This window comes from Argopecten irradians, chromosome 7 (genome assembly GCF_041381155.1).
Source record: "Argopecten irradians isolate NY chromosome 7, Ai_NY, whole genome shotgun sequence".
NCBI classification, from domain to species: Eukaryota; Metazoa; Mollusca; class Bivalvia; order Pectinida; family Pectinidae; genus Argopecten; species Argopecten irradians.
The window spans coordinates 44,153,852-44,174,694 of NC_091140.1; the positions used below are offsets into that span (position 1 = coordinate 44,153,852).

At 35.1% G+C, this 20,843-nt stretch overlaps 1 protein-coding gene across 1 annotated transcript in view; it reads right to left on the reverse strand.

Moving 5' to 3' along the window:
• Positions 1–5,398, reverse strand: part of LOC138328570 (uncharacterized) — a 38,309-nt gene extending 32,911 nt beyond the window's left edge. Inside the window, exons 1-2 of the mRNA XM_069275439.1 lie at positions 4,659–5,398; positions 4,204–4,273 (exon numbers count right to left, since the gene is read on the reverse strand). The gene's annotated coding sequence lies outside the window, so the exon portion shown is untranslated. The remainder of the gene's footprint in view (positions 1–4,203; positions 4,274–4,658) is intronic.
• Positions 5,399–20,843: the final 15,445 nt, after the last annotated feature.

Here is a 20,843-nt window from a genome sequence, read left to right on the forward strand (position 1 = left end):
CAACATGCCTCGAAAAAAAGTGTTACAAAGTCTGCAATATAGGTCCCCTATCATAACATCAGTTAACTTTTATATGTGTCTACTTTCGTTACCTTTTATTTAAAAGTGCGGCTCATAGATCATGTCGCGAAGGTTAATAAGGGCACAGCCCTTCGTGTCCGAAGGGCACGAAGTGCGAAGCACTTCTTAGGTAACAAATACATGAAATATAAGAAAAATACAATCTTCAAAATTCAATCCTACACACGTACAACTTCAGTTTGCGGCCGCCATTTTTTTCATACATATAGGGAGGTTGTGCGTTGCTCCGGTACTGTTCTCCCCAGTAAATGCATATTTAAATAATGCAAATTCATAACAGGGGTAATTAAACATTTAAAAAAAAATATTTTTCAAATAATAACACTTTGAAAATTAAAAAATTTAGATTACAGTCAAAACATCCAATAAGGCGAAGATGAGCAACAAATGGAGCGAAATCATAGGATTCGCATACGCGCCACTAGAATGGACACAGAGAAATCCTAATCTTTGAGTTCATTTCTTTGAGTTTATGCTAGACAATTGTTACATCATATACTTCTATAGTTTAAAATGTGTCCTTTTATTTCTAAATTTATGTCTTCTATATGTAAAATAAAATAAAATAAACAAGTAGAGCTTCGCTCTTCCTATGCCGTGCATGATTCATATTAAAACATCTGGCTGCACCCTTTCAGGCCTTGCCTTCAGTCATATTAGTCAGATATATTTTAAATATTACGAATGTTGTTTATGGAGGAATGCTCCAGTTTTTATTTTGTTCTATAGATTTTCACTGATGATATAGAGGTCAACGTCTGTTTCTGTGCTTCAGTGTTATATCACTATAAAATGGACAAGAATTCCATTATATAGGAAGACGCAACACGAACGTACCGCAGACTGCCAAAACATCCACCACACACGTTTCATACGCGCTACACACCACAATAACGAGAGACCGTCCTAACATGACCCTTGCTGTTAAAAGGACGTTAATTTAATCAAGCAAACAAACAACCAATCTATACGAAGCATATTCGTGTAAAGGTTAATTATAGTACTATTGTTCTGAAGTATGTCAAATATTTCTGTAAAAACGTGTAAACAAACCATCCGCGAAATGCATCTTCATGTATAGATCCAGAATTGTTGGTATTCATAACTTAAATTTACATGATGTTTATTAAAAGCATCTTAATTTTCATTATGAGTACATTTCCCGAAAATTACTATCTATAAAAATTGTTCAACTGATGTTGTTCTAATACTGACTCAAGAATATCAATCTTGAATAGTATTAAGAACGAAAAGAAGAAAAAAGCCATGTTGTTTTTCAGTTTTAAAACCGATAACATTTAACCTTGACTTTTCGGAGATGATAGTTACGTCATGACGGTAGTGAATATCTTCACGTTTAATTGATTAAACCAGTATTATATTACCCGCACGCATAGTAAAATGCTGAACACTTACTTCACTTGAGTTATGCCTGTGTACTTCAAACTATCGCATTATATGTTCGAGGTTTAGTAATATACCATTCAACTCAATAACACTTGATACCTTCTCGGTTTGCAATGACAATGACCTATTAGAAGGAAATTTACTGAACCAGGAACTTATGATATGGGATAAATATTTGTTCTTTTATTGGCGTTATCAAGATTTCGCGCATTCTGTATATCTATAGAGATAGAAATGTATAGTCGACGTATGGTTTTAGTCATTGTTATATGTCATGATGATAAAAAAATGAAACAAGATTGCGGTTCCTTGTAGAATTATGTTTTAAATTAAAAAAAACCCGGGTAGTTATCATACTAAACCAGAAGATAACAAAAGTGATTTTTAAAATATTTCTTTGTGAAATTAGCATAAGTGTACAAATGAAACCGAAACTATAAGAAGTAAACAAATTATTTTATTAGTTGTATGTTTATGGCAACACTCGTATTTCGCTATTATAAAGAGATGATAAATAGGTGTAATAAGCAGTATTATGATTTAGCTAAATTTCTAATTTTATACGTGACTGTACAATCATGTCCTTGCATCACTCTAGACGTTTAAAAAGTATCAACACAATAGCGATGAAACCAATAAACCACTTCTTACTACTTACACGTGTAGTATGGGAAGTGCATTTCAGAAGATCCCTTCACGTGAGTAATCTTTTGTGAAATATACATGAACGTGCATGAATAATTGGCCAATAATTATTTTGCAATTATGTGTTCTGACATCGCCAACGGGTTTCCATAAGTAATTCAATATGCTGTACTTGTAGTGAAGAATGCCATCATTCTACCATAATAGATATCGCTAGTCGGTAAAGTGGCTCTTGACATTTCCTCATCAAAGAATGTTATTTCTCTAAAAGTGTTCATATAAGGATTATATTGACTTTCTTAGGCTTTGTTTTCCATCACAAAGACAATGCCTTTCATCACACTACATCATAAATAGCTACCTGCTGTGACCCGAAGTCAAACAGATCATTTACCTGTACGTCGAGTATTAAAGAATTTTTTTTCACTAACTCCGTAAGGTAAACGTACGTATAAGCATCAAATTTCACAGAGAAATTTCTTAATATATCAATCTATTTTGACTTGTTTCTACATTAGGAAACGTGACGTAATGATACTGAGCTTTCCGGCAATGTTGAAACTATCAAGGGAAATTCCTTTAAGAATTCGGCTTTACATAAAGGCTGTTGAATAGTAGGCATTTTCTTAGATTATTTCGGATAGCCATGTCATCCTAAAAGACACATGATAGGTCAAATCTAGAGAGATTCTTTAAGGCAGTCGTTTGCATTGACCCAATTGCGAGACTCATGTCGTTCATATTTGCAATTTTTCGATTATGATGTCAAAGACAATTTTAGAGAAAAGTGTTTTAATCATTAAAAATTTAATTGATAGTATGACCTTGTAATAACCTCAATATGACATAACGATTTAACCATAACCAATTACATTTACATGTTTCGATAAATTGCGTTTGTCATTTTGTAATTACATTGCAACCCCTTAGATTTTAGAATTGGTTCAGCTTCTTTATAAAGAATACAAAAATGACACTATACTTTATTGAAAAGAGGTCTTTATACACAGGTCACTCCCGAAGAAATATTTATGCTCTACCTACATAAAGACTAGACCTGTCCATTATGATATTTTAGGGGTGAATTAGTTAAGAGAGTGGTCATATAACACAGATGGTCTTTATAAAAAGTTTAATTCTATCGCCAATTAGGTTTTCGTGATATATATGTGATAGAATAAACTGATTCTTAAGGTAAGGGTATTCACCCTGATATAATCTATATACACATGTTTGATTACAATCACAACGGGATGACTGCACTGTACCGTAATCTAACCTCCAGATCAAAGAACTGATACCCTCCCGACGCTGATAGACCCGACGTATAAGTTATCCCGTTAATCGCTAATAGATTTAGAAGTGTATATCTGACGCGTGTTACTGAATACTAACGATTTGACTGACTGGCCTTTCACAAGATATTTGGATATCTAACTGAAATTGTTACTTTTCAGTTAAACTTAAGATAAAAGTGCAACGAATATTCTCTACTTGATATTCTGGTTTTCTATAGGGAAAAGTTGTATATGTAGATTTTCTTTTTTGTTGTTGCTTTGCAATCGCAATTAAGAAAACCATTTTATCCAAATAGTTCCTACACTTTCCAGTGAAAGTTTTGCGAATTTCGCTGAAATATAATAGCTCGTGTATGTATGGTTACCGGGTTTTTCAAAACATTTATGAAGCGAGTCTTTACACTGTTTCATGGTCAAAATAAGTGAATTACTCAAAAGTTGGCTATTTTGAAACGCCATCTTCGAATCACGTCATTTGTTCATATTATGACGTCACAATGGATATCCCGTACCGTACTGCCTACAAAGACCGCTTCAAGTTATTAGCAACATAAGCATATACAAAAATTGCAGTGTATTACGTATGTGACAAAACTAATCACATAAGTCTCTGCAACGCGAAATATACCCCATTAATATGCAACTGATGCCACAATGACTAAGCGTTATGACATAATTAATTATCAAGATAATTATCATATCAGGAAACAAATAACATAGCACTACTCATTTAAGATCTCCTTTGCGATAAAAGACAGCTGTGTTGACTTACCCACAGACGAGGTTGGTCTCCTATATGTCTTCTCCGAGTAAACAAGCATCAGTCCTATACGTGAAAATATCTGCAACGTAAAAAAACTCGCTATCGTTAACATATCTCTGTGGTGCACATGGCAATTTTCATTTTTTTTCTTCAAAAGTCTTATCACGGATCAAATAGCAGCTGACATGGATTTCCGGACTGGTATAGAAACATGTATTTACCTATAACACACTGCTCATCCAATGTAAATTGTCTCAAATCATGTGGAATGATAACGAGATGTAAATATTGGATGAATATTTCTACAAAGTCTGATTAAGTATCAAACTATTTATATGTAAATATATCTCTCGTACACGGAAAATGCTAGATGTTTAAATGCAAAAAACATCATCGGGAGCAGCATTATAATTTATCTGAATTTTCTCGTGCTTTATTTTCTTTTCACAAATGTATTTACGTACCATTGGCATATTAGATGATAACATCCAAGGTCGAAACAGTAGTGTCAAATGGAACAGACGGTTCAAAGCAGAATATCATCACCCAGATTATTGTAAGATACATATAGTAAAGTCAAAAACAAGCTGAAAAAACACCAGTAGCAGAAAGAAAGCGAAATCACTACACAGCTTTTACAAATGATCGCACTATGCTATTGATTGAACGACAATAAAACGCTGACATCAAAATTGTCAAACAAGGATTTCAGGCAAAATCACACCACAGCTTTTCCAGAGAATCATTACACTTTAAATAGCATCAGAATCAGGTAAAATCACATCACATCTAGGAGATCGCGCAGCGTTGCTTATATGTAACAGAACAGGTATATCCAAGAATAGGCGAAGATTTCAAGCCAAATCAATAAACATTTTTCTAGGTGATCGCTATATATATATTTTATCATAAAGCCTTATCCATGTAATTGATCTTCAAACCAGGCGATGATTTCAAACAAGATCACAACAAAGCTATAATGAACATCGTCAATGATCGCGGGAAGAAGGTTCAGTAGCTGACATCAATATCCACTGTAGAATGTATCACAATAACACTGACGTAAATGTGTCAACAACCACTGACAGTTTAAATGAGAATCACGTCACACTATCAATAACATCGTCAACAACCACTGGTGCCCGCGGGTGCTAAGTACCAATACCTGATATAACAGTACGCCTGATATTGAACATACTATAGAGGGAGACTGCCTGTGAGTGATTCTCTCGCTAAGTACTGAAGATGAACCTGACCACGTGGCGATGAGCCAGTGCTTCATTACCGCTACACAGCCAGGGTCGAGTTTCGAGTGCATGGTTATCAGCCATCTTTTTCCTCGGGGCTTTTTTTTGTAAACAGTCAACAGCATGACGTAATTATTTGTTCGATAAACGAGGAGTTTGGCTTTCATGTTTAATATGAATTATTATCAAAACTGGAATATATCCGTGGAAATCTACCTTAAAGAGAGAACTTTTGCAACATAATGTATGCCAGATTTAATTTAATTATTCGACTCCGTGAGGAATATAATATTGAAAATAATGTATACAACTTTCATCAACCACCGGTGTCGCTATGATCTAATATTCAGTCGGCTACATATGTCATAGCGAAATTGAACATGAGGATGGATCTGAACGTTTATTTTGTCAATGCATGAGGTAATGATATACATCATTAGAGTTCAATTCAAAGATATCCTGAAGACATTTCTTCATCAGCCACTGATTGGTGACTGATATGACTGACTATGTATTAACTGCAGCACTCTCATTAAAACATGGCGACACTCCTAATTGTAGTTGGGGTAAGCGAGTGGTAATAACACATCCCAACCACTAATAACCCTCGAAGTCTGTATCGTGGTCTAGATGCTGAGCTGGGTGGTCAAGTAGTTACGGCGTCTGCATTCTACAACTAACCCTTAAAACCTGAACCTTTGATATACGAGCGATTAGTGTTCCATCATTTAAACTCTTATCCTCAACATGCAGACAGTAAATTGTAATGTCGTGATGTTTATATAAACGTCTCCTTTTTAAAAGGTTATCTTTTTATTGTTAATAAGACAAAGAATAAAAGAGTTATACAGACAGGAGATAACATATATCTCTAAACCACCGACATGTGCAATACATAACAAATTTAGACCAATGGCATTTAAGGACGGGCTGGTTTGATTCCCAAAAACGTATAAGCTAGAGGATTTTTAGATAAATAATCATTCGATCACCGTAAAAAAGTATATTTCATAAATAATATAAACAAGGCCCGATCGGTTATAGACATACCGTACTCTAATGTCAGTATAACATAATTTGTCCCGTAATCGCTTGCTTTCCATTGAAGAGAACTGTTATAAATCACAATAAGCATTACCTATCCTTACTAGTCTGCCCTCCGCGATTCAGCGGTAACCAAATCACGGTATTTTCAAAGGCTACATTTATGAAAAATTAGATTACTTGAATAACTTTGATGTTTTATTGAAGTGCAGTTGCATTCTCTACAGACACTTTAACCATAAAACGTATGCCATGTGCACGGCGTTCTTGACCTTGTTGGCTAATTTTATTGCATTGTGGTCAAATCTCCAGACGATCTCCTCCAATTTGGCAACAAAAAAATCCATGATCAGTTCACCGATATACCTCTCCCCAGCCATCTCCACCTGGGAAATCTCCCCAAATTTGTCTGCTGATAATTTTGATGTGCCGTCTGTTTTAAAACTTTTGTGACTCATCCCCTCAAGTATATAACAAAAGTTTACATTAGCTCGCGCCGCTCACGTCAATCTTATTATTTACGTCCGAGTTCAAAGAGTGAAACTTCAGAGGTTTAGTCATTTGTTTAAACCTCTACATCAGGTTCGTCGTGTGGATACTGTTACTTACTGGTGAAACTTGGTGATTATTTTGGTACTTTATAATTCGGAAGCATCAATATTTGCAGCAGCAAGCATATGGTGTGATGAAACGTGAGAAAAATAAGTATTAAAGGATAGATGTGAGCAAATACATTGCAATCTAGCACGTAAATACAACAAAGAATCACGCCATGTAGTAAAGGAACAGTTCGTAAATGCACATATTATAGATTAGCAAAAGAAAATATATCGCACGATTATACAAACAACAGTGATCGAAATCATCGAAAAGGAAACATTACATGTCTATAGTCTATATGGCAAAAACGAACCATTTAAAAAAATGTAATTCGGGTCTTGCTTCCTTTTCCTATGTTAAAACTACGTAGAAATATGTTAGCGTTTTGCATTTAAAGATGATTTTGTAGATATCAATTCATATATTATACCACCTCCCACACATAATTATGTAATTGATCGTGACGGGTTATCGCGAGAACGTCTACATCTGATAAGATTGCTGCTTACCCATATAATTTTTAGTCGATATTTTGATTTAACATTTTCATGTCTAACTGCGATTTGTAGATTTAATTTCGTAACATATGCCTGACACACTTTTGCGGCGATGGTTTTTGCTTTTTCATTATTTGCCATCGAAATAAGCGATTTGTGTTCATACGCGAAAATGAGTATATCAATTTGTACAACTTTATAATATGTTTTAGACAATCAAATAGTATGGACTATGCTAACATATCGAATTATGTAACGCTATGTCGCAATATGCTATCACTGTAAGCTCAGTAAACTACACGTAGGTTATACTATTTCCATTCTCAAATACCAGTAAATGCGCTGTTAATTAGTTCGGTATATTTTTTTCAGGTTGTAAGAAAGCACATATTGAGAAAAAATATGGAAATTTCAAGGTCGTTAATATCAGACGTATTACGCTTCTGTTTACGAAATACGGTCAGACATGATCGGCATCTTCATTCGGCTTTCGGCTTCTTTGTTGTAACACGATACTCTTTGACATAACAATTTGACTCAAATGTAACCCGCATCCATATCGATGGAACAAGGAACGTTTACTTGTCCCGGACGCTTGGTTTAAATATCTTATGGAGCTTTCGTTGATCTCCATTTTAACGATTTTAAGTTTGTATTATGATTGTTTGTTTGTTTGATTTATTAACGTCCTATTAACAGCTATGGTCATGTAAGGACGGCCTCCCATGTATGCGTAGTGTTGCGTGTATGTTGTGCGAGGTGCGTGTTTTGGGAGACTGCGGTATATTCGTGTTGTGTCTTCTTGTATAGTGGAACTATTGCCCTTTTTATAGTGCTATATCACTGAAGCATGCTGCCGAAGACACCAAGCAACACATCCCACCCGGTCACATACTGACAAACGGGCGAACCAGTCGTCCCAATCCCTGTATGCTGAGCGCTAAGCAGGAGCAGAAACTACCACTTTTATAGACTTTGGTGTGTCTCGGCCAGGGGACAGAACCCAGAGCCTTCCTCACAGGGGCGAACGCTCAACTCAAGGCCAAAAGTGAGGCGATGCCAAGGAAGGCATTAGGAAAGATAAAGTCAGTTAGGAAGAAGAGAAAAGATAAGATCCTAAATTTAGTCGCCTTTTACGATCATGCAATAGGGGCAGCAGGTACAATTCTAACGCCCTACCTGCAGGGCCATTGTATTTTGAATATTGCCGGTAATTAAATATATTTGTACCAAATAAGGCTAAAATTTTGTCGATTTTCCGTAGCGTTGAAACCTGTACCAGCTGTTGTTACTCTGTAACCGTACTTACAGCCTGATTGGTGTGTGTTACTGATTAGAGGTTTAATTTTGTAACATTCTCTTTGAAGTGATACACACAATCGGTAAATTAGATAAAATTACAAAACGGGAGATTGCATCTTAATCTAGTCGATAAAAGGAGGGGTGGTGATTACCATTTCCATTCTGATTGTTTAAAATATAATGTACAGAGTAAACTTATGTTAATTATACAGAGGTTATAGCTAAACTATATCAATAGCATGCAGAGTATATTTATTGAAAAAAACCATTTATCTGGGTGCGTAAAAGACAATTTTTAAATTTTTTATTATATAAAATAACCATAAGATATGTTTTCAAATATAAATTTTCAAATATATAAAATATAACTACAGGCTAAATAGAATGACTTTTGAAGCGGATTGTAGGAGTCTTCATGTACATGTATATAAAACAACCTAGGAAATTATTTCGAAGAAGGAACATAATCAAAATGTACATGTTAAGAACTATTGCACAGAAAGAGGAATACTTTCAGATTAACCTAAAGTCCACAGCTGTATGACCATATTAAAATGTCAGCTAGTGCAATCTGATAAACCACAATTTACACTGCGAATGAATGTGATGCGTGTAAGTTCTCAGGGGGTAGAAGTGATTAATGTCAAGCTAGGAATATTATTTCACCCTTGTGATTCGACGATAACCGCGTTATTGCTTGATTACATTATGATCGGTGTTGAATGATAGTCTCTGAAACTAAATTGTCCAATATCGAAATCTAAGATGTTCTTGTAAATAATTAAATAGTTTCGGAGTGAGGAAGCAATTTCAACTTTTGTAATGTGAAAATTGAATATGCTATCACTTAAATAATATCAGATAACACATTTCATAATATCAAACTTGTCATTTATCATTAATAAAGGAAGAGATTTTAGTTGAAAGATAGGTCGATTATTTTAAACATCTCATCAACAGCTGCAATCTTGTAGTGACGGTCTTCCTTGTATGCCATATATATTGCGTCATACGGCATGCTTCAGTGAGATAGCGCTATAAAAGGGCAAGCCATCCACTATCACAAGGAGACACAACACGAATATACCGCCTTCTACAACATACAGACATCCACACACCTCAAAACATTGCACAGATGGGGGCGGATGGGGGGTCATCTTTAAATGATCTTGGTTGTAAATAGAACCACTAATACTGTTGTTTGTTTGGTCGATAAAGAAAAACGTCCTATTAACAGCTATAATCATATCATGACGGCATCCCGTGTATGCAATACGTTACATGAGTGATTGTCCTTATGTTTTGGAAGGATAGGTATTGTCTTGTCGCGTTTCTTTGTAAAAGTAGGACTCTTGCTCTTTTTTATATTTATATATCATGTTTTAAAATGATATATTTTGATTATATTTATTCATTACACAATTGCGTTTGACCTGGTGTTTAAAAGAAGCTATTCGTTATGTTTGTCACAATGGCATTGATTTCAGTTAAACATATCCATTACCTTTCGATATCGCGAAGCGCATTGATCTCACTCAGCTGTTGTTTGGCATCACAACAGGATCCCGACCTTATTGCTATATGTTGCTAATTGGAGGGTGTAATATTTAACAGTCACTTTGAAGTATTACTTATAGGAAAATATGATAACATTGAAAAAGGGAAGAATGTTTGATAACCGAATTGATAAGACAGAATGGATTACCATCACTTTATGAAATCATTGAATTGTAACTCATAAAAATACCTGGTACGATTTAGTATTGAAAAATGTTTAGATTATCGGATAATACATTTTATGAAACAGTTCACCTGTATAATAATAAATAAATGTCACTGCCCATATAATGGATTATAATGGAGTCATTGGGAAGAAGAAAACGTTTGTTACATTTTCACAGTATATACGCCTAAAACGTGAAGCCAAGCCATCGGAAACAGGCTATTGATGTGGTAAAGTATACAACATATTGTGCAGCATGCTGCATTTGCATACCTGTCGGAAACCTTTCAGTCTCATTTTTGATCATTTTTATCTTGGATAACACATGTGCATTTCATCCCGTTTACAACATTTTTCTCTCTTTCCTCATCGTTGCTAGTTATATTCATATACCATATGGCATGGATTCTGACGACACCTGCCACAAATAGCAGTTACTTCGTCATAATATGACGAGTTTAGTTTATGTGTACCTGCTGGAAACCATATATCAGAATCATTTCAGCTATTTTACAGATACGTATTACACCGTTGTATAGCATGCACTGTCTGAGCGACAGACGAATGTCCTGTTCATTCAATTGGTTTTGAAAGTAACGGAAGATACAATTTAAGATACGAACGGTGCAAGCTTGCAAAACAAAGTGGATGCATCAGTCATGCTGAAGGAATTTAGAACTGACTAACCATGCACTACAGGAACGTTTCTTATTTCTTTTGGCCGTTAAAATAAAACCACACTTTTTATTGTGTAATAAAATTGATATCCACAGAAAAAAATGAAAAAATGGTTAGAAAAATAACCTGCATAGCTTACTACTACTTTAAAAAAGTTCGCGAGTAATTCTAATTGATAAATAAGAAGAAAACATCGCGAAATGATTTCCCAACGAAATAAACAAACAAAGTTCTTTAATATTATTTAACAATGATGTCGTGTTATTGTCGCTGATAAACAATTGGAGTAATATCACAATCTACAGTCTAATTATTTCAGTGAAATAATGTTTGAAAGAAGAAAAAACCTGGAAAATAAAGATGCTGATAAAGTTAAAAAGAGAAGTTAAAATCAACGAAAAGAGAAGATGTTTTAGTTTCTTGAACATCTAGGCCGGTTGTTTGTAGACAAATTACGATGTCAGACAGTGCAAATTTATAATTTACACCTATAAGGAATGTTGTGGTTTTGAAAGCTCTCAAGAGAAAAATCCAGTTCATGTAATCGTGACAATGTGGTTTTACTGTAGAACTTCATTGTACTCGCCGTTTTAATGTTTATTACCTTACAGTTAGTTGGAAGCTCTGAAATAATATTATCCATTGCAATATAAAATATATCTGCCAATGATGAAGACCCAGCACTGCAATGGGGACAGGGAGCAATATACATTTGACAATATAAAATAAATACAAAAAAATTCATTGTTCTGGTCCCTTGTCGGACCCATAGAAGAAGAAGATTAGCAATACCAGACAATGAAGACAAAGATGGAATGCCAAAGATCATGTGCACTTAAATATATCAATCTGCAAGCTGTATCGTCGGAACAAAAACTCCAGACAGTGAAACGTCTAACCTGTAATCCTGCTGTGAAACAACTGTTAGGGGGTTTACAAACAAGACTTGAACATTTAATTGTTCCAGTACTGTGTGCGATAAATCAGAAAACAGTTGTTAGTAAAGTTACGGTGATACTGACACATGCGATCTGTACAGCTATACACAACCGCCTGGCAGACTACGGAGCAAAGGAACTGCCAACGTAATCCAAGGGGTGCTGATAGCTGGAGACCCGCATAAACATTATCAAAGAGAAACAATGCCACCACGCCAGCTTCAGATGGGTCAAGGACGAAAAAATAATCAAACAATAGCGGTGCGTAGTGACAGAACCAAGACAGAGAAACAAATTATAAATAATCTAAGAAGAGCGTAAGATATTCAAGATACTGGTATTAGGCGGAATTTGAACCAGATGTACAAAACCTTATTGTGTAAAGTCGTTCCCCAATGGAACAGATGCAAAAGCAAGTCATTTATGGTGATGAAAGTTCATCCCTGCGAAATTCTGTTACAAGTACATGCTATTACAATGATTAATTTGTTTATCTTCACATCGTATCAATACCATTTTATTTTCATGCACAAAAGGAATATCCTTAGAGATGGCATCTATTCAAAAATGATAATTTGGAAATTTTTGCGACCAGCCAACGACAAACTTTGCGATAAAGTGATGTTTCATTTCGTGGCAAATACGTAATGTGACATAAGTAAACATTAATGCAAAATACAATATATTCACACAGTATTATTAAATCAACAAACTCATATCCTACTTATTTTTTTTATTACTATTCATCATCACTAAACTTAAAGCATACCTTCCATGCATTTCACAACCAAAGTACTTTTATTTCTGTTACCATATCAGGTCGTTTGGAGGGATATCTTAATGAAACAAGAACCTTGTGCACTAACTACTTTCCATAACCGACAAACGTGCAATATGAAAAATCAGATCTAAAGAACACCTGTGCAGATGTGATGCACGAGGAAAAAACAGCATCTCAACACATTTTCTGTACGGAATAAATAATATGAGTTTTGGAATGGTAATATACCTGCTGTAGCGTTAGTGGAGGGCTACTGTAAAAATGAAATATGTTTACTTTCGGATGGGGATATGTTCATATGTTTATTGAAATAATTTAGCAAAATCTTAAATTTAATTATTTTCTACACGCACGTTTCTCCTCACTTGTCGACAAGAAATACTGAAGTCAATTTAATATAAAACATTGATATCAATATTAATATACTAATATTTTAATGAATCGCCCATGTGCTATGCGATATCCTTAAATATAAAATAAAATTATGTATGATTTATTCTAGTTTCGATCAGAAGGTTCCAGTCAGAAATAGAGAGCATTCGGGACTACGGAATTGATTATACACTATAGTATCCTTCGGTAGGGTTTCTTTGATACGTTTTATATTCCTGTCTATATTTGTCGTCGGCCGTCCTTGATATACATTTGCCTTATATTACGGAACACTATTAAACTTTGTCTGGCCCGAAGCACCAATCACACATATATTTCCTGTCGGCGGCAAAGCAGCAGCATCACTCTAGTGTTCCTTACAGCAACATCTTGGTTGTATACTGTGCGTATCGATACCGCTAATAGATATGCAAATGTTACATTTAATGTCTATAACGGCCATATTCGACATTATACTTTCAGGATTAGTGAACGCATAGACTTCTTAGTAAACAATTGGCAAAGCTGGTATTAGCGAGCGAGGATGCGCTGACTGACGATGAACTTTCCACGACGGTGAACCTTCACACCATACTGTGGACATGTCTCTAATCATTAATGGCGCTGTTACCACTTCCAATTAAATCTCAGGAATCTGATTAACTCTAGACCCGAGAATCTAATTACTCTCCTCTGTCCTCCGCCAGTCTCGTAAAGTTCCGATGTTGTCAATAAAGGCAGACAAGACATACATTCAAGCACATTGACAAAGACATAAAACGGGAATACTAGCTAATTGAAACTCAGACTTTTGAAATGTTTCCTGTTTATACAGCATAGTGTTTGGCTGCCACTGGCTTGACAATTTCAAATGAAATGTCAAAGAAGATATTTTAGTATTCATAAATTCCATTTTAATAGAAGTGTTGAATGTATCAGAATGCTATTTTTGTCAAAAACATTATTAAGAACTATTTCGCATTATGCCAGAAATATCATGTTTCTATTTTGATCGTGGGAATATATCCCGTTTAAAATGTTGAACCTGAAGAAAAATATCAAATGAACATTTTCTCCTTTTTGGAATGGAACTTCATGGAAACATCGATCCCATAAATGCTTGCTTATGCAGTGTATATTAATTTTCAGACAGCGGTGTTTCTAATTAATACCAAAGTAGACGATGTTTGTACGGAATCATAATGACCATGCTTAGGGAGAAACCCTATGATGCTTCTCAATAATAATGTACTCTAACGTGCAATTCAAAGCTGCTTTTATTAGGCAATAAATTGAGCGTTCGCTCCCCTAACGAAATACCATGAATTATGTCTCCTTATTTTCCTACAAAGCTTCATGTTGTGTATGTACATGTACATTTGTTATGAAATGAGTTAAAATAAGTTCAAATATCTTTAACACTAGCATTTTAGAATGCAACGCCTAAAACAGTAGATTTAATTGAGAAACCAATAATGGACCATGGCACGTTCCATAAAGAGGTTAAGAGAAGAAACTGATTTCGTTATGAAAGATTAAGTGACTTTTAATATGCCATCAGGACGTTTTGGCCTTCACTGTATATTTATTACATGGCTTTGTCAAAGGAACATTTATCTGTCTGTCCGACAACTAATGCCTTTTAGTAAGTTAGCATTACGGTACTGTCACGGTGATAAAGTGGAGAACTAAACAATTGTGTTTAGAATCGCTACAAATTGATGGTTTTTGATATTGGAATTGAATGAGGCTACCGATAGATGTAACGGAGCTATTCGTCAGTGTAAACCGTATCTAATAGAGGGTTATATGATATTTACAAGACATCTGTGTCGTACAATTGATGGTAGAACGGGATAGTTCTAAAAGGATTGAAATACAGACTGCAAACAGGAACAGAAAAACACCAATAATCAGGTTATCGAGGTCAAATCAATTTAAATAATGAGAAATAAATACGCTATCACAGTAAATTACAGTAATAAATGAAAATATCAATGTCTTAATTACATGTACATATTATCTGGGAAATGACAATATGACAACGAAAGGAATTTAACATTTTGTTTTATTGGGGAAGAGGGATATACAAAATAAAGAGGAAATGTTATGTTTTATTTTGATTTCCCATTGATATTGAAATCATATCAACTTGTTGATGCCACTAGTTGGCGACAGTTCTCTCATATATTGTTTTATTGATGCTCCTTTGCTGCGGAAGTAGGGCAATGCGGGGTTACTGAATGGACATGGCTATGCTAGTGTTATACGCGTTGGTGATGTTTCTGTGGTGGTAAGTAAAGAATGTAAAACGCTTTCATATCCACATATGAACGAGTATTTTTTCACGAATACTTCGACGTTTCAATGCAATTTTACTAATATGATTTACCGCAATTTGAAAAAGAAATGAAAAAAACGCGACTGCAAGTTAATTTTCAATACATGAAAATCACATTTTTTCAACGCAAATCCCGTTGTATGTAAGTAAATCCAGTCTAGTTTCTTAAAAAAAAGAGATAATTGTACCAAGAAAATAGTTATTTTGTTGAAGCTGTGACGTCACGAGGCTTTATTGCATAGATAGCCATGCAATACAGCCTCAGGCGTCATGATTGTGTTGCCGTAGACCAGCCAGTATTACACCTGTAGGTATAAGGGAGTATCGATATACCAGTCATGATAGAATAAAATTATGTTTGTTTTGTTTTATTCTTCATGGGTAGTAAAACATCATACAAAATATTATATCAAAAGTTCTTCATTTGTTATATATAGATATTCTCCAATTTTCTACTCATCGACTAATTCATGCTCACGTGGATGTCGATATTTAGCATTTCGAATCGAGGTTTCGATTTTTAGAAACACTGAGGCGGTAAAGCATTTGCAATATTATTTGTCTCAACATCGCGTTATTCAGATTAGCCTTCTATCGCCGTCGATCTTCTTATATTGAATTAACATCACGTAATTATGATGACATTTGTTAAAGTAACTCCATATCTAATATACCTCAATGTCTATTCCTCTTGAATATATTTTTTAAATCATGTTCCTGAAAGTTTTATACATTTCCATGCCCATACTAATTTTATCCTGTCAGATATCCACAGGAGATAATAAATACAATCTAAAACGTGTGCTGGTGTATTCCCGAATTCGGCTGCCGTACAACATGTATCGTGATTTTAATTACTCTGATTACTCAGCCTAGTTGTGATTAAATCCGATTGGACAGGTCTACAGGCCCGTGGACCAGACAAACAAGTGTGATCCGAGAAGTCCGGTCGTGTGATCTAGTTCAATAGGTTATATCTCTTGTTTACATGATTCCTGGAAATTAGGGAAGTCACGTGCCTTGTGAAAGACATAAACACTAATCTCGTCATCAAGAAGTATGTTTCTAGACCGTTCCCTACACATCCTTTTGTCTTTTCATTATCTAAATTCTGCAAATTCCAAACATATTCGATGAAAATGTTATACCCCCCTTGCTCATTGAAAAGGTGCACTTAAAGATATAATTGATGCACCTCGACCCACTAATAAAGCAGCGTAATCACATCTATATGAGTAAACCACAGGCGCCAAAATATGATAAGTATTTAGCAGACGTAAATACTGCGCATGCCTCGTCGACACTTCTTGGAATTACCATGGGACGGTGAAATGACGTTTCTAAATCAACCAATGTGTCTCCTTGTAGATTTGTTGCTTGAAACGGAATGTCAGTATGTGTTCTGCTACTATTTTCAAGACATGCTAATTTAGATTAGTATCCTATGACTTGACCATCCGCTTAATAAATGAAATAATAAATATTGTAGTACAAAATACGAAATGATAATTTATTTATCCTTTACGTATATTGTGAAGCTCTTGTAGACACAATTCGGTTGCTGTGTAAAAAATGTGAGCCATTTTAATTTAAGCCGGGAAAACAGCATATATTTAACGTGAGTGGCCTTGTGTACGGAGTCGACAAATCGGTCACTGGTATCAAGATGACAATGTCAAATGAGTTCTGGACACGCTAAAAATATTTCCACTGGTTAGTAAAACCTGAATGTCTTCATTTTGAGACATTGATGAATTATCTTATTTGACAGTGGCGTGTAGCAAATGTCATAAGTGTCAAAGAAAAAATGGAATATACATAGAAATTGATTTCTTCGTACATGGTTACAGTGCTATCGACATAAGACCCCAAAACCAATTGTTTAGGATAGCTGGGCTGATGATCGGAGTGCAGCACTCCGCTTATGAGTATACAGTAAGGACACTATAAACGGCCTGTTGGTTAGATTGAGGTCCTGTGAGAAATTGTGGTCATTCGATTACTTGAAAAGATGGTGGAGATGACGGAATCTGTCTGTATTGAGATGTGTCTCATGTCTCTGTTGCCAATTTGAAGAGCGTGTGATGTCATTCTAATGTCCTGTCATTCTGATACCTCCATTGCTGGTCGGAAAGGACAAATATGCGTATTGTGATTCTGTGATTTATAACCTCCTGCATAAGTTCTAGGGTTTCTTTTGTCATATGTTACAATGTATTTGATAAGTCGTGGTCCCTTTAACATTACCTCACGGTCTATAGTTGGATGACTAGTGGTATAAGTCAGGAAAACCATTTTTCCTTCAAAGCGGTCACATTGAACATATCGTATTTGATTAAACATATTTTAGTATTTATACTACATAAAACATTACATATTTACATACATGTATTATATCAAGAAACTCTAGAATATATATTAGTGAACACTTATTAATCAGAAAATTAATTCCAGATGTGTGTTTCACACTGTCACCATCACCTATAAAGCGCATTTTCTATTATTTTACGGTGCCACAATAACCTCCTTGAAGCCAGACAGGTGGATGCCGGCCACATGTAAAATTACCCGTGCTTAATATGGCTCCGTTATACAATAGCATAACAGTCCCTGTCGACGACACGAACCTATTAGAATATTTCATCCCTTCCCTAAATTAAACGTCTCTTCTATAAATATGGACTGTCCTTTCCATAATAGGAACAATTGGCTGATTTGTCAGGTTTCCAAAAACGGTACAGCCCGTAGCTCCAGGCCGTGCGTGTGTTCGACAGTGATTTTACGACAACCTTTATGTATCAACTCACGTCGTGGCAATGTATCGGTTACCATGGCGATATATCACTTTATAGCAAAACCAGTTTCTATATATAATATACAATGTAACGTTTTAAAAACAATATTGATATCACAGAAAGGTAAAAATTCGATTAAGAAGTTATTTTTGAACATTTCATATTTTGTTTAAATTGCAAATGTCAACGACATCTCGTGTTCGAGTAAAGAACCGGACTATCATCAAACAACAATCACTGGATATTCTTATTGTATAAATTACATATACCTAGCTGATATCAGGGACTTTGGTAAGTAGGACAAACTTCTCCCCTCATGTGCCTATTGAAAGTGTTCATCTCATGAAATGCGGTGTTTTGTCAATCAAGATGGGTAAAGAAGACATCTTACGAATTTCGCAATTTTGATTTCATTAAATTAGCGAAACTTTTTACACAAACCCAAAGCAATCCCAATACGTTGCGAAACATCATACTCACTTTATAATTCCAGCTACAACTAAAATGGAATATGATTTGTTATTTATATATATGACTCTTTTATTTACCTAAAACCACCTTTGGCATTTAGTTTTTTTTATATCTACAATGTAGCAATTAAGCCTTATATAGATTCAGATAAATGTCTATGTGCATGCGCCTTATAACTATGGATATTAGCGTATCAACATCAAACGTATTAATTCTTCAAAAATTTCCCTAGGATTTTCATCTTCTAACTCAGTATGTTTTGTTTATTTTGTGTAGTCTTGACATACGAAGAGTCAGGTATCAATCCCTTTCTATTCTTTATTCCGCCGTCATGAAACTTAGTTATTTCCGTGAGTTTATTCAGCGGCGACGACAATTTCCGTTACATATTAAATTTTACGGTCCAGCTTAGTAAGTTGACCAGTTTTCCCCGATGGAAATACTCGTAATAGAACTGGCGTATTCTTAATCGATTGTTCTCTGATAACGTTATTCAAGTTTGGATTTCCATTCGAATCGCTTTTCCTGTAATGTTTTCACGAATACCCCCTTCGGCTGTTCTAGTGTCAACTCCACATCAGATTTAACGTTTGTACTTTTACTCCAAAAGAAACTTCAATGTCAGTTAGCTAATAAAGACACGCCGTAGACATGCAGGCGACATCGAGTAGAATTATAGATTATGTGCCTGGCCAGGGTTCCAGTGATCAGTTGTCCCAGCCAGAAGGATATTGGTGAGGTGGAATAGGTTGATATAACTGTATTACAGTGATAAGGTCGCCATAATCTGTTGATAAACACAGAAATTATTAGTGGCGATTGTTGTGCCTTTTGTGTCCTCTGGAGAAATTACCGGCGGGGCTCAGGAAATGATACGGTGGATTGGTCTATTATTGATCTTGTCTGGAAGGCAAGCGGTTACTCTTGTGTGTTTAGTTCGAAAATTCAAAATAAATCTTTTAAGTCATATCCCGGTAAAAATATATAAAATATCAATAATTGAGTTTGATGTTAAATGGCTTCTCGCATCAACGTTTTATAGTAACCAAAAGCAATTTTTGTCAACCGTCAAAAGTCAACCTTAAATATTTCGTCTCTTTTTATCCTTTTCGTAAAAGACATTGTATAATATCTTTCTTGTTTATGTAAAAGGACAAAATATAGCAAGTGTCTGTATGTTTTGACGATACGATGCTTGCTAACGTTAGACCTCATAGATATGATATATAGACGCGATGAACCAATATGCTCAACTGGGCTGATATCACCATCACTGGTGACAAAGCGTTATTGAATGAAAAATACATAAAAATCTTCAAAAGCCCCTTAACCTTTTTTTGTTCGCAACAACTTTCTTTCAGGAGGTTTTTTTTTTGTTTTCTTGATACGGATACACTTAAAGGGAATGGTATCGAGAGGGAACAGTATCTTATTAGCAGAAAGAGGACGAATTCAGGGCTGCATTAAGATCCATTTCCTTAATGTCTTTTCTGCTTAAATTCATTGCTAAAGTCTCAATTTTAACACCAAGTGGTTGATACGAGCTATTATTATTTTTGTTTAATTTAACACTACGCTTAAAGCATTTTTGTTAGTTAGCACAAAATGGCTTTCTCGACCGACACGTTTTTTCTTTGTTTTTAAGTTTGTTATGTGTAGATTCTTTATCATTCTGCTCCATCCCCTAACCGAGACACACTGCAATCTTGAGGGCTGTAACATTAATATAATCCGCCTTTGTTAGTGTTCAGTATGAGATAGAAATCCTGAGTTAGATGGCTGACTATCCTGTTTGGTGATTTCCACAGTTTTGCTTCAATGCGACAAATATATAGAGATGACGATGTTTCCACCATAGCA